Source organism: Leptodactylus fuscus, chromosome 2, assembly GCF_031893055.1.
Source record: "Leptodactylus fuscus isolate aLepFus1 chromosome 2, aLepFus1.hap2, whole genome shotgun sequence".
NCBI classification, from domain to species: Eukaryota; Metazoa; Chordata; class Amphibia; order Anura; family Leptodactylidae; genus Leptodactylus; species Leptodactylus fuscus.
Window position 1 is genome coordinate 214,551,646 of NC_134266.1, and position 15,717 is coordinate 214,567,362.

The window sequence follows — 15,717 nt, forward strand, 5'->3', positions numbered from 1 at the left end:
AGCTTGACTGACAGAAAACACACTTCCTCCGAGGTTAGGGATGCCATCCTTGATGCGACGGCAATGTGGTTTTCACCGCCGCACCTGGGACCAGGCATGTTTGTGTATGTGATATTGGCCGGAACCTGGTAGCAGATCTGGAGCTTGCCAGACTCAAACATGGCCCACACATGGTTCCCTTTTTCAACTAGTTGGTGCAATGGTTCTTTGAAACCTAAACCATTGTGCCTGATATACTGGTGAAAGTGCGGCCATTTTCCTAAGCAAAAAGTAGCCTCTGCTAGGCTGAAAACATTTAGAGCACACTCCTGTCATCTTTGCACCGTTGGCTGATGGAGGAAGATGAGGGGGATGAAGTGGCATTTCATGACACAGTCCCACCCGAGGCTTGAGTGGGAAGTTCAGTGTATCCCATTGCTTCAACATGGATGGTGTGAAAGGAAGTGGGAAGTGGAGGAAATGGAGAGTGACCCTTCCAGTTGGGGGCAGGAAAATCATGCCAAGTAACACTCTGGCACACATGGCTGACTTCATGTTGGGTTGCTTTTCAAGAGACAAAGGCATACTTCACATCATGGAGAACAAATAATACTGGATTTTTGCAAGCCTCGACCCCTGGTATAAGTAAAATATCTGTTCCTTTGTTCTGGTAGGGGAGAGGGAAAAAAAACGCTAAATATGCAGAATATGATGGAAATGTTTCCGTAAACCCTCTTGGGCGGTAGAGAGGAGATTTCCTCCATGAGGCTCACAACTGCCATCCGGTGCACAACCCACCAGGGGAACACTGTACAAGGTCTGGTACATGTTAATGGACCCCCCCCCCCCCCCCCCGCCCAACCTACTGCCAGTTAGGGGCCTAGTATCATCATGAGGGAAAAGTATAGGCACATGTTGCGTGAGTACCTGGCCAACGACAGCCCTGTCCTCTCCAATCCCTCTGCGAGTTACACTTATTGGGTGTAGAAGTTGGACCTGTGGCCCTTGGGTTGAGCGTACATAGCCTGACAATTAATGTGCATACCTGGGCCACACTGTGGCTCAGTGGTTAGTACTGCAGCCTTGCAGCGCTGGAGTCCTGGTGTTCAAATCCCTCCAAGGGCAAAAAACCATCTGCAAGGAGTTTGTATGTTATCCCTGTGTTTGCATGGATTTCCATCCCATATTAAAAAGAGACATACTGACAGGAAAAAATGTACATTGGGAGCTCTATGTGAGGCTCACAATCTACATAAAAAAAAAAAAAGTTATTAATGTGTATATCACTAATTTGTGGTGGGTACGCACCCTTAAAACCTGGATTAAGTGTATTTAGCCTGACAATTGCTGTGTATCCCAGTTAGGTTTTATGGGTACACACCGTTGAAAGCTGGGTTTTGCGTACATAGCCTAACTATTGCTGTGTGTCCCACTTTTGCGTTTGTGGGTACACACCGTGGCAGGCTGTGTTGGTCGTATATGGCCTGATAGGTATCCCAGATAGGTTTTGTGGGTACACACCATGGAATGCTGGGTTTAGCATACATAGGCTGACTATTGCTGTGTGTTCCACTTTTGCGATTGGGGGTACACACCATGGCAGGCTGTGTTGGTCGTATATGGCCTGATAGGTATCCCAGATAGGTTTTGTGGGTACACACCGTGGAATACTGGGTTTAGCGTACATAACCTGACAATTAATGTGTATCCCACTTAGTGTTGGTGGGGTACACACTGTGACAACCTGGATTATGCGTATATGGCCTGAGAATTATAATGTATATCTCACTTTTTTTTTCGTGGGTACACACCGTTACAACCTGGATGAAGCGTCTATAGCTTGAGAATTAGAATGTATATCTCACTTTTTTTTTCGTGGGTACACACCGTTACAACCTGGATGAAGCGTCTATAGCCTGAGAATTATAATGTATATCCCATTGTTTTTTTGTGGGTACACAACGTGACAACCTGGATGAAGCATATATAGCCTTAGAATTAGAATGTATATCCCACTGTTTTTTGTGGGTACACACCGTGACAACCTGGATGAACCGTATATAGCCTGAGAATTAGAATGTAGATCCCACAGTTTTTTTGTGGGTACACACCGTGACAACCTGGATTTGTGGGTAGACACTGTGCCAAGCTTGTTTGAGCTTCTCCCTTTAGTGCAGCTCTTAAAAGAGCTGTTGTGGTTCTTCTTCTTTGCTATTCCTGCCTAGCAGAATCTAAAAGCTATCTAGCCCTCAGCAGATCTCTGACCCTAACTAAGTGAAAGCCGAGAATGAATCGAAGATGGCCGCCGCTGTTCTTATGAATCAGAGGTCACATGTCCTCGGTAGCCAATGGCTTTTTTCTATTTTTTTTTTCAATGACCCCGTTGTCATATGTCCTGTCCCACCTCCCCTGCGCTGTTATTGGTGCAGAAAAAGCTCCAGGGAAGGTGGTAGTGGAATTGAATTTTAAGTGTGTTTGCCATGTGGTGTCCGATTCGAATCGAACATGGAGAACAGCGTGATATTCGATCGGACATGTACTCGATAGAACGCTGTTTGCTCATCTCTAGTGATAACATTTCTATTTTTTTTGTTTTATTTGGCACCTTCAAATCACATCGAAATCAATAATTAACTTGCAAAATCACGTGCGTTATACGCCAGTAACGACACATTGAAATGAATGTAATCTGTTTTGAGCGCTCACATTCTGACACGTGTATATGTGCCAGAACGCACACGCGTTAACTTCGTGTGAACTAGCCCTTAAAAGCAGAGCTGACTGATTGCTCTTAAAGATCTTCCTGATAAGGAGGAGTGCCGCAGAGAAAGGTCAGGTACTTTTCCTATCCTAGCTTGTAGAGATGAGCGAGTACTGTTCGGATCAGCCGATCCGAACAGCACGCATGCATTGAAATGAATGGAAGCACATGGTACTTCCGCTTTGACGCCGGCCGGCCGCTTAACCCCCCCGCGTGCCAGCTACGTCCATTCATTTCAATGCGTGCGTGCTGATCGGATCGGCTGATCCGAACAGTACTCGCTAGAGATGAGCGAACACTAAAATGTTCGAGGTTCGAAATTCGATTCGAACAGCCGCTCAATGTTCGTGTGTTCGAATGGGATTCGAACCCCATTATAGTCTATGGGGAACAGATACTCGTTAAGGGGGAAACCCAAATCCGTGTCTGGAGGGTCACCAAGTCCACTATGACACCCCAGGAAATGATGCCAACACCTCTGGAATGACACTGGGACAGCAGGGGAAGCATGTCTGGGGGCATCTAACACACCAAAGACCCTCTATTACCCCAACATCACAGCCTAACAACTACACACTTTACACACTCAATACCACCTCTCTGACAGTAGGAAAACACCTTGAAACATGTGTATTTGGCACTTGCAGTGAGGAGAGCTTGTCACCAGCAGTGAATTTAGCCCTTGTAGTAAGTTGAGGTTGGCACCAACATTTGTTTTGAAAATCAGGGTGGATTGAGCCTCTAACCAGCAGAGTTTGGGCAAATTCATGGTGGAGGGAGCCTCTAAACACCCCAGTTTGGGCAAATTCATGGTGGAGGGAGCCTCTAAAAACCCCAGTTTGGACCAATTCATGGTGGAGGGAGCCTCTAACCAGCCCAGTTTGGGCAAATTCATGGTGGAGGGAGCCTCTAAAAAACCCAGTTTGGACCAATTCATGGTGGAGGGAGCCTCTAACCAGCCCAGTTTGGGCAAATTCATGGTGGAGGGAGCCTCTAACCAGCCCAGTTTGGGCAAATTCATGGTGGAGGGAGCCTCTAAAAAACCCAGTTTGGACCAATTCATGGTGGAGGGAGACTCTAACCAGCCCAGTTTGGGCAAATTCATGGTGGAGGGAGCCTCTAACCAGCCCAGTTTGGACCAATTAATGGTGGAGGGAGCCTCTAACCAGCCCAGTTTGGACCAATTAATGGTGGAGGGAGCCTCTAACCAGCCCAGTTTGGACCAATTAATGGTGGAGGGAGCCTCTAACCAGCCCAGTTTGGACCAATTAATGGTGGAGGGAGCCTCTAACCACCCCAGTTTGGACCAATTCATGGTGGAGGGAGCCTCTAAACAGCCAAGTTTGGACCAATTCATGGTGGAGGGAGCCTCTAAAAACCCCAGTTTGGACCAATTCATGGTGGAGGGAGCCTCTAACCAGCCCAGTTTGGGCAAATTCATGGTGGAGGGAGCCTCTAAACAGCCCAGTTTGGGCAAATTCATGGTGGAGGGAGCCTCTAACCAGCCCAGTTTGGACCAATTAATGGTGGAGGGAGCCGCTAAACAGCCCAGTTTGGGCAAATTCATGGTGGAGGGAGCCTCTAAACAGCCCAGTTTGGACCAATTCATGGTGGAGGGAGCCTCTAAAAAACCCAGTTTGGACCAATTCATGGTGGAGGGAGCCTCTAAACAGCCCAGTTTGGACCAATTAATGGTGGAGGGAGCCTCTAAACAGCCAAGTTTGGACCAATTCATGGTGGAGGGAGCCTCTAAAAACCCCAGTTTGGACCAATTCATGGTGGAGGGAGCCTCTAACCAGCCCAGTTTGGACCAATTAATGGTGGAGGGAGCCTGTAACCAGCCCAGTTTGGACCAATTAATGGTGGAGGGAGCCTCTAACCACCCCAGTTTGGACCAATTAATGGTGGAGGGAGCCTCTAACCAGCCCAGTTTGGACCAATTAATGGTGGAGGGAGCCTCTAACCAGCCCAGTTTGGACCAATTAATGGTGGAGGGAGCCTCTAACCAGCCCAGTTTGGACCAATTAATGGTGGAGGGAGCCTCTAACCACCCCAGTTTGGACCAATTCATGGTGGAGGGAGCCTCTAAACAGCCAAGTTTGGACCAATTCATGGTGGAGGGAGCCTCTAAAAACCCCAGTTTGGACCAATTCATGGTGGAGGGAGCCTCTAACCAGCCCAGTTTGGGCAAATTCATGGTGGAGGGAGCCTCTAAACAGCCCAGTTTGGGCAAATTCATGGTGGAGGGAGCCTCTAACCAGCCCAGTTTGGACCAATTAATGGTGGAGGGAGCCGCTAAACAGCCCAGTTTGGGCAAATTCATGGTGGAGGGAGCCTCTAAACAGCCCAGTTTGGACCAATTAATGGTGGAGGGAGCCGCTAAACAGCCCAGTTTGGACCAATTCATGGTGGAGGGAGCCTCTAAAAACCCCAGTTTGGACCAATTCATGGTGGAGGGAGCCTCTAAAAAACCCAGTTTGGACCAATTCATGGTGGAGGGAGCCTCTAACCAGCCCAGTTTGGGCAAATTCATGGTGGAGGGAGCCTCTAACCAGCAGAGTTGTGGGAAAGCAGGGTGGAGGGAGCCTCTAACCAGCAGAGTTGGTGGAAATCAGGGTGGAGGGAGCCTCTAACCAGCAGAGTTGGGGGAAATCATGTTGGAGGGAGCCTAGTATTAGCAGAATTGTGCAACGCTTATGGTGGATGAGTATGAGGATGCGGAGGAATTGGAGAGGTTGAGTACAGACATGGAGTTTCATGTTGGGGTGCTTTACACAGGTGGGCACAAAAATGAAGGCTCTATCCAGTGGTGGTTCATTTTTATCAAAGTGAGCCGGTCGGCACTCTCAGCTGACAGACGGGTGCGCTTGTCAGTGATGATGCCACCGGCTGCACTGAACACCCTCTCAGATAGGACGCTGGCGGCAGGACAGGACAGCACCTCCAAGGCATATAGGGCAAGTTCAAGCCACAGGTCCAACTTCGACACCCAATACGTGTAGGGCGCAGAGGGGTCGGAGAGGACAGGGCTGTGGTCGGAAAGGTATTCCCGCAACATGCGCCTATACTTCTCACGCCTGGTGACACTAGGACCCTCCGTGGCGGCACTTTGGCGAGGGGGTGCCATCAAGGTGTCCCAGACCTTAGACAGTGTGCCCCTCGTTTGTGTGGACCGGTGAGAACTTGGTTGCCTACTGGAGGAACTGCCCTCCCTGCCGCCAACGTCACATGCTGGAAACATCTCCATCATATTCTGCACCAATTGCCTGTGGCAAGCATTGATGCGATTGGCCCTCCCCTCTACCGGAATAAAAGACGAGATGTTGTTTTTATACCGGGGGTCAAGGATAGCAAAGATCCAGTACTGGTTGTCCTCCATGATTTTGACAATACGCTTGTCGGTTGTAAAGCACCCCAACATGAACTCAGCCATGTCTGCCACAGTGTTAGTTGGCATGACTCCTCTGGCCCCACCGGAAAGTTCAATCTCCATTTCCTCCTCATCCTCCATGTCTACCCATCCGCGCTGCAACAATGGGACGATTCGAAGTTGCCCGGAAGCCTCCTGTATCACCATCACATCATCGGACAACTCTTCTTCCTCCTCCTCCTCCTCCTCCATTAAACGCAGTGAAGCGGACAGATGTGTGGACCTACTCTCCAGCTGTGACGGATCGGATGCTATCCCTAACTCCTCTGTGTGATCTGAGTTATCCCTGATGTCAATCAGGGATTCTCTCAGAACACACAAGAGCGGGATTGTAAGGCTCACCATCGCATCCTCAGAGCTCACCCTCCTTGTGGACTCCTCAAAGACCCGTAGGATGTCACAAAGGTCTCTCATCCATGGCCACTCATGGATGTGAAACTGAGGCAGCTGACTTTGTGGCACCCTAGGGTTTTGTAGCTGGTATTCCATCAAAGGTCTCTGCTGCTCAACCACTCTATTCAACATCTGAAACGTTGAGTTCCAGCGTGTGGGGACGTCGCACAAAAGCCGGTGTTGTGGCACATGCAGGCGTTGCTGGAGAGATTTTAAGCTAGCAGCGGCTACTGTCGACTTGCGAAAGTGGGCGCACATGCGCCGCACTTTCACCAGTAGCTCTGGAACATTGGGGTAGCTCTTTAGGAAACGTTGCACCACTAGGTTGAAGACGTGGGCCAGGCATGGAACATGTTGGAGTCCGGCAAGCTCCAGAGCTGCTACCAGGTTCCGGCCGTTATCACAAACGACCATGCCTGGGCCCAGGTGCAGCGGCTCAAACCATATTGCCGTCTCATCGAGGAGGGCATCCCTCACCTCGGAGGCAGTGTGCTGTCTGTCCCCCAAGCTGATCAGCTTCAGCACAGCCTGCTGACGTCTACCACCGCCAGTGCTGCAACGTTTCCAACTCGTAGCTGGGGTCAATCTAACAGCGGAGGAGGAGGCGGTGGCGGAGGAGGAGGCGGTGGCGGAGGAGGAGGCGGTAGAGGAGGAGGAGGAGGGGGGTGTTCTTCTCGTGTCCCTGCCAGGAATGTTAGGCGGGGAGACGAGGTACACCGGGCCAGTTTGGGAAGCAGTCCCAGCCTCAACTACATTCACCCAGTGTGCCGTCAGTGAAATGTAGCGTCCCTGTCCGCATGCACTTGTCCACGCGTCGGTGGTCAAGTGGACCTTTGTGCAAAGCGCGGAACTAAGGGCCCGCCTGATGTTGAGTGACACGTGCTGGTGCAAGGCGGGGACGGCACACCGGGAGAAGTAGTGACGGCTAGGGACGGCATAGCGAGGTGCCGCAGTTGCCATCAGGTCCAGGAAGGCGGGAGTTTCAACAAGCCGGAACGCCAACATCTCCTGGGCCAGCAGTTTAGCGATGTTGGCGTTCAAGGCTTGCGCGTGTGGGTGGTTAGCAGTGTATTTCTGCCGCCGCTCCAATGTCTGAGAGATGGTGGGTTGTTGTAAAGAAACGCCTGATGGTGCCTTTGATGGTGCAGGAGAAGGAGATAAGACAGGACCAGGGGAGGATGAGGTAGAAGTCAACAAAGTGGCGGAGGCAGATGAAGTGGTGTCCTGGCTCGTCCTCTGGAGTGCATCGCCAGCACAGTCAGCAGTGGCAGTGGCAGAGGCAGAGGTAGTGGCAGAGGCAGTGGCAGTGGCGTGAACGGCAGGCGGCCTTTGTCCTGCCGTTGCTGCCTGCCACTGATTCCAGTGCTTGGATTCCAAATGACGGCGCATTGAAGTGGTGGACAGGTTGCTCTTCTCAGAGCCCCTAATCAATTTCGAGAGGCAAATTGTGCAGACAACACTATATCTGTCCTCGGCGCATTCCTTGAAAAAACTCCACACCTTCGAGAAACGTGCCCTCGAGGTGGGAGTTTTTCGGGGCTGGGTACGAACTGGAACATCTTGGGAGATTCCGGGTGTGGCCTGGCTTCGCCGAAGCTGCTGACCTCTGCCTCTGCCTCTAGCTACCCTTTTTGGTGCTGCACCTGCCTCAACATCCACACTACTTTCCCCGCTTGACATCCCCCCTGTCCAGGTCGGGTCAGTGTCCTCATCATCCACCACTTCCTCTTCCAACTCCTGTCTCATCTCCTCCTCCCGCACAATGCGCCGGTCAACTGGATGCCCTGACGGCAACTGCGTCACATCATCGTCGATGAGGGTGGGTTGCTGGTCATCCACCACCAAATCGAACGGAGATGGAGGAGACTCTAGTGTTTGAGCATCTGGACACAGATGCTCCTCTGTTAGGTTCGTGGAATCGTGACGTGGAGAGGCAGGTTGAGGGACAATGAAAGGAGCGGAGAACAGCTCTGGGGAGCAGGGACAGTTTGGGTTATTGTTCTGTAAAGCTTCGGAATTTTGGGAGGAAGGAAGACAAGACTGTTGGGTAATAGGAGGAGAGGAGGCAGAGTCTGACTGGCTGCTGGACAATGTGCTGTAAGCGTTCTCTGACAGCCATTGCAAGACCTGTTCCTGGTTCTCGGGCCTACTAAGGTTTGTACCCTGCAGTTTAGTTAATGTGGCAAGCAACCCTGGCACTGTGGAGTGGCGCAATGCTTGCTGCCCCACAGGAGTAGGCACGGGACGCCCTGTGGCTTCACTGCTACCTTGCTCCCCAGAACCATTCCCCCGACCTCGCCCACGGCCTCGTCCACGTCCCTTTCCGGGAGCCTTGCGCATTTTGAATTCCTAGTTAGAAATTGGCACTGTATACCAGTAGTAAAAATTGTGGGTGCACGTAACCCCAATATATTCTTTGAATTACCAGTCAGAAACTGGCACTATATGGCAGTAGCAAGAAATGAGGGTATTTATAACCCCAATATATTCTTTGAATTCCCAGTCAGACAATGGCACTGTATACCAGTAGTAAAAATTGTGGGTGCACGTAACCCCAATATATTCTTTGAATTCCCAGTCAGACACTGGCACTATATGGCAGTAGCAAGAAATGAGGGTATTTGTATTCCCAATATACTCTTTGAATTCCCAGTCAGACAATGGCACTGTATACCAGTAGTAAAAATTGTGGGTGCACGTAACCCCAATATATTCTTTGAATTACCAGTCAGAAACTGGCACTATATGGCAGTAGCAAGAAATGAGGGTATTTATAACCCCAATATATTCTTTGAATTCCCAGTCAGACAATGGCACTGTATACCAGTAGTAAAAATTGTGGGTGCACGTAACCCCAATATATTCTTTGAATTACCAGTCAGAAACTGGCACTATATGGCAGTAGCAAGAAATGAGGGTATTTGTATTCCCAATATATTCTTTGAATTCCCAGTCAGACAATGGCACTGTATACCAGTAGTAAAAATTGTGTGTACACGTAACCCCAATATATTCTTTGAATTCCCAGTCAGACACTGGCACTATATGGCAGTAGCAAGAAATGAGGGTATTTGTATTCCCAATATATTCTTTGAATTCCCAGTCAGACAATGGCACTGTATACCAGTAGTAAAAATTGTGGGTGCACGTAACCCCAATATATTCTTTGAATTACCAGTCAGAAACTGGCACTATATGGCAGTAGCAAGAAATGAGGGTATTTATAACCCCAATATATTCTTTGAATTCCCAGTCAGACAATGGCACTGTATACCAGTAGTAAAAATTGTGGGTGCACGTAACCCCAATATATTCTTTGAATTCCCAGTCAGACACTGGCACTATATGGCAGTAGCAAGAAATGAGGGTATTTGTATTCCCAATATACTCTTTGAATTCCCAGTCAGACAATGGCACTGTATACCAGTAGTAAAAATTGTGGGTGCACGTAACCCCAATATATTCTTTGAATTACCAGTCAGAAACTGGCACTATATGGCAGTAGCAAGAAATGAGGGTATTTGTATTCCCAATATATTCTTTGAATTCCCAGTCAGACAATGGCACTGTATACCAGTAGTAAAAATTGTGGGTGCACGTAACCCCAATATATTCTTTGAATTACCAGTCAGACACTGGCACTATATGGCAGTAGCAAGAAATGAGGGTATTTGTATTCCCAATATATTCTTTGAATTCCCAGTCAGACAATGGCACTGTATACTAGTAGTAAAAATTGTGGGTGCACGTAACCCCAATATATTCTTTGAATTCCCAGTCAGACACTGGCACTATATGGCAGTAGCAAGAAATGAGGGTATTTGTATTCCCAATATACTCTTTGAATTCCCAGTCAGACAATGGCACTGTATACCAGTAGTAAAAATTGTGGGTGCACGTAACCCCAATATATTCTTTGAATTACCAGTCAGAAACTGGCACTATATGGCAGTAGCAAGAAATGAGGGTATTTGTATTCCCAATATATTCTTTGAATTCCCAGTCAGACAATGGCACTGTATACCAGTAGTAAAAATTGTGGGTGCACGTAACCCCAATATATTCTTTGAATTACCAGTCAGACACTGGCACTATATGGCAGTAGCAAGAAATGAGGGTATTTGTATTCCCAATATATTCTTTGAATTCCCAGTCAGACAATGGCACTGTATACCAGTAGTAAAAATTGTGGGTGCACGTAACCCCAATATATTCTTTGAATTCCCAGTCAGACACTGGCACTATATGGCAGTAGCAAGAAATGAGGGTATTTGTATTCCCAATATATTCTTTGAATTCCCAGTCAGACAATGGCACTGTATACCAGTAGTAAAAATTGTGGGTGCACGTAACCCCAATATATTCTTTGAATTCCCAGTCAGACACTGGCACTATATGGCAGTAGCAAGAAATGAGGGTATTTGTATTCCCAATATATTCTTTGAATTCCCAGTCAGACAATGGCACTGTATACCAGTAGTAAAAATTGTGGGTGCACGTAACCCCAATATATTCTTTGAATTACCAGTCAGACACTGGCACTATATGGCAGTAGCAAGAAATGAGGGTATTTGTATTCCCAATATATTCTTTGAATTCCCAGTCAGACAATGGCACTGTATACCAGTAGTAAAAATTGTGGGTGCACGTAACCCCAATATATTCTTTGAATTCCCAGTCAGACACTGGCACTATATGGCAGTAGCAAGAAATGAGGGTATTTGTATTCCCAATATATTCTTTGAATTCCCAGTCAGACAATGGCACTGTATACCAGTAGTAAAAATTGTGGGTGCACGTAACCCCAATATATTCTTTGAATTACCAGTCAGACACTGGCACTATATGGCAGTAGCAAGAAATGAGGGTATTTGTATTCCCAATATATTCTTTGAATTCCCAGTCAGACAATGGCACTGTATACCAGTAGTAAAAATTGTGGGTGCACGTAACCCCAATATATTCTTTGAATTCCCAGTCAGACACTGGCACTATATGGCAGTAGCAAGAAATGAGGGTATTTGTATTCCCAATATATTCTTTGAATTCCCAGTCAGACAATGGCACTGTATACCAGTAGTAAAAATTGTGGGTGCACGTAACCCCAATATATTCTTTGAATTCCCAGTCAGACACTGGCACTATATGGCAGTAGCAAGAAATGAGGGTATTTGTATTCCCAATATATTCTTTGAATTCCCAGTCAGACAATGGCACTGTATACCAGTAGTAAAAATTGTGGGTGCACGTAACCCCAATATATTCTTTGAATTACCAGTCAGACACTGGCACTATATGGCAGTAGCAAGAAATGAGGGTATTTGTATTCCCAATATATTCTTTGAATTCCCAGTCAGACAATGGCACTGTATACCAGTAGTAAAAATTGTGGGTGCACGTAACCCCAAAATATTCTTTGAATTACCAGTCAGAAACTGGCACTATATGGCAGTAGCAAGAAATGAGGGTATTTATAACCCCAATATATTCTTTGAATTCCCAGTCAGACAATGGCACTGTATACCGGTAGTAAAAATTGTGGGTGCACGTAACCCCAATATATTCTTTGAATTCCCAGTCAGACACTGGCACTATATGGCAGTAGCAAGAAATGAGGGTATTTGTATTCCCAATATACTCTTTGAATTCCCAGTCAGACAATGGCACTGTATACCAGTAGTAAAAATTGTGGGTGCACGTAACCCCAATATATTCTTTGAATTACCAGTCAGAAACTGGCACTATATGGCAGTAGCAAGAAATGAGGGTATTTATAACCCCAATATATTCTTTGAATTCCCAGTCAGACAATGGCACTGTATACCAGTAGTAAAAATTGTGGGTGCACGTAACCCCAATATATTCTTTGAATTACCAGTCAGAAACTGGCACTATATGGCAGTAGCAAGAAATGAGGGTATTTGTATTCCCAATATATTCTTTGAATTCCCAGTCAGACAATGGCACTGTATACCAGTAGTACAAATTGTGGGTGCACGTAACCCCAATATATTCTTTGAATTCCCAGTCAGACACTGGCACTATATGGCAGTAGCAAGAAATGAGGGTATTTGTATTCCCAATATATTCTTTGAATTCCCAGTCAGACAATGGCACTGTATACCAGTAGTAAAAATTGTGGGTGCACGTAACCCCAATATATTCTTTGAATTACAAGTCAGACACTGGCACTATATGGCAGTAGCAAGAAATGAGGGTATTTGTATTCCCAATATATTCTTTGAATTCCCAGTCAGACAATGGCACTGTATACCAGTAGTAAAAATTGTGGGTGCACGTAACCCCAATATATTCTTTGAATTCCCAGTCAGACACTGGCACTATATGGAAATAGCAAGAAATGAGGGTATTTGTATTCCCAATATATTCTTTGAATTCCCAGTCAGACAATGGCACTGTATACCAGTAGTAAAAATTGTGGGTGCACGTAACCCCAATATATTCTTTGAATTCCCAGTCAGACACTGGCACTATATGGCAGTAGCAAGAAATGAGGGTATTTGTATTCCCAATATACTCTTTGAATTCCCAGTCAGACAATGGCACTGTATACCAGTAGTAAAAATTGTGGGTGCACGTAACCCCAATATATTCTTTGAATTACCAGTCAGAAACTGGCACTATATGGCAGTAGCAAGAAATGAGGGTATTTATAACCCCAATATATTCTTTGAATTCCCAGTCAGACAATGGCACTGTATACCAGTAGTAAAAATTGTGGGTGCACGTAACCCCAATATATTCTTTGAATTACCAGTCAGAAACTGGCACTATATGGCAGTAGCAAGAAATGAGGGTATTTGTATTCCCAATATATTCTTTGAATTCCCAGTCAGACAATGGCACTGTATACCAGTAGTAAAAATTGTGGGTGCACGTAACCCCAATATATTCTTTGAATTCCCAGTCAGACACTGGCACTATATGGCAGTAGCAAGAAATGAGGGTATTTGTATTCCCAATATATTCTTTGAATTCCCAGTCAGACAATGGCACTGTATACCAGTAGTAAAAATTGTGGGTGCACGTAACCCCAATATATTCTTTGAATTACCAGTCAGACACTGGCACTATATGGCAGTAGCAAGAAATGAGGGTATTTGTATTCCCAATATATTCTTTGAATTCCCAGTCAGACAATGGCACTGTATACCAGTAGTAAAAATTGTGGGTGCACGTAACCCCAATATATTCTTTGAATTCCCAGTCAGACACTGGCACTATATGGCAGTAGCAAGAAATGAGGGTATTTGTATTCCCAATATATTCTTTGAATTCCCAGTCAGACAATGGCACTGTATACCAGTAGTAAAAATTGTGGGTGCACGTAACCCCAATATATTCTTTGAATTACCAGTCAGACACTGGCACTATATGGCAGTAGCAAGAAATGAGGGTATTTGTATTCCCAATATATTCTTTGAATTCCCAGTCAGACAATGGCACTGTATACCAGTAGTAAAAATTGTGGGTGCACGTAACCCCAATATATTCTTTGAATTCCCAGTCAGACACTGGCACTATATGGCAGTAGCAAGAAATGAGGGTATTTGTATTCCCAATATATTCTTTGAATTCCCAGTCAGACAATGGCACTGTATACCAGTAGTAAAAATTGTGGGTGCACGTAACCCCAATATATTCTTTGAATTCCCAGTCAGACACTGGCACTATATGGCAGTAGCAAGAAATGAGGGTATTTGTATTCCCAATATATTCTTTGAATTCCCAGTCAGACAATGGCACTGTATACCAGTAGTAAAAATTGTGGGTGCACGTAACCCCAAAATATTCTTTGAATTACCAGTCAGAAACTGGCACTATATGGCAGTAGCAAGAAATGAGGGTATTTATAACCCCAATATATTCTTTGAATTCCCAGTCAGACAATGGCACTGTATACCAGTAGTAAAAATTGTGGGTGCACGTAACCCCAATATATTCTTTGAATTCCCAGTCAGACACTGGCACTATATAGCAGTAGCAAGAAATGAGGGTATTTGTATTCCCAATATACTCTTTGAATTCCCAGTCAGACAATGGCACTGTATACCAGTAGTAAAAATTGTGGGTGCACGTAACCCCAATATATTCTTTGAATTACCAGTCAGAAACTGGCACTATATCGCAGTAGCAAGAAATGAGGGTATTTATAACCCCAATATATTCTTTGAATTCCCAGTCAGACAATGGCACTGTATACCAGTAGTAAAAATTGTGGGTGCACGTAACCCCAATATATTCTTTGAATTACCAGTCAGAAACTGGCACTATATGGCAGTAGCAAGAAATGAGGGTATTTGTATTCCCAATATATTCTTTGAATTCCCAGTCAGACAATGGCACTGTATACCAGTAGTACAAATTGTGGGTGCACGTAACCCCAATATATTCTTTGAATTCCCAGTCAGACACTGGCACTATATGGCAGTAGCAAGAAATGAGGGTATTTGTATTCCCAATATATTCTTTGAATTCCCAGTCAGACAATGGCACTGTATACCAGTAGTAAAAATTGTGGGTGCACGTAACCCCAATATATTCTTTGAATTACAAGTCAGACACTGGCACTATATGGCAGTAGCAAGAAATGAGGGTATTTGTATTCCCAATATATTCTTTGAATTCCCAGTCAGACAATGGCACTGTATACCAGTAGTAAAAATTGTGGGTGCACGTAACCCCAATATATTCTTTGAATTACCAGTCAGAAACTGGCACTATATGGCAGTAGCAAGAAATGAGGGTATTTATAACCCCAATATATTCTTTGAATTCCCAGTCAGACAATGGCACTGTATACCAGTAGTAAAAATTGTGGGTGCACGTAACCCCAATATATTCTTTGAATTCCCAGTCAGACACTGGCACTATATGGCAGTAGCAAGAAATGAGGGTATTTGTATTCCCAATATACTCTTTGAATTCCCAGTCAGACAATGGCACTGTATACCAGTAGTAAAAATTGTGGGTGCACGTAACCCCAATATATTCTTTGAATTACCAGTCAGAAACTGGCACTATATGGCAGTAGCAAGAAATGAGGGTATTTGTATTCCCAATATATTCTTTGAATTCCCAGTCAGACAATGGCACTGTATACCAGTAGTAAAAATTGTGGGTGCACGTAACC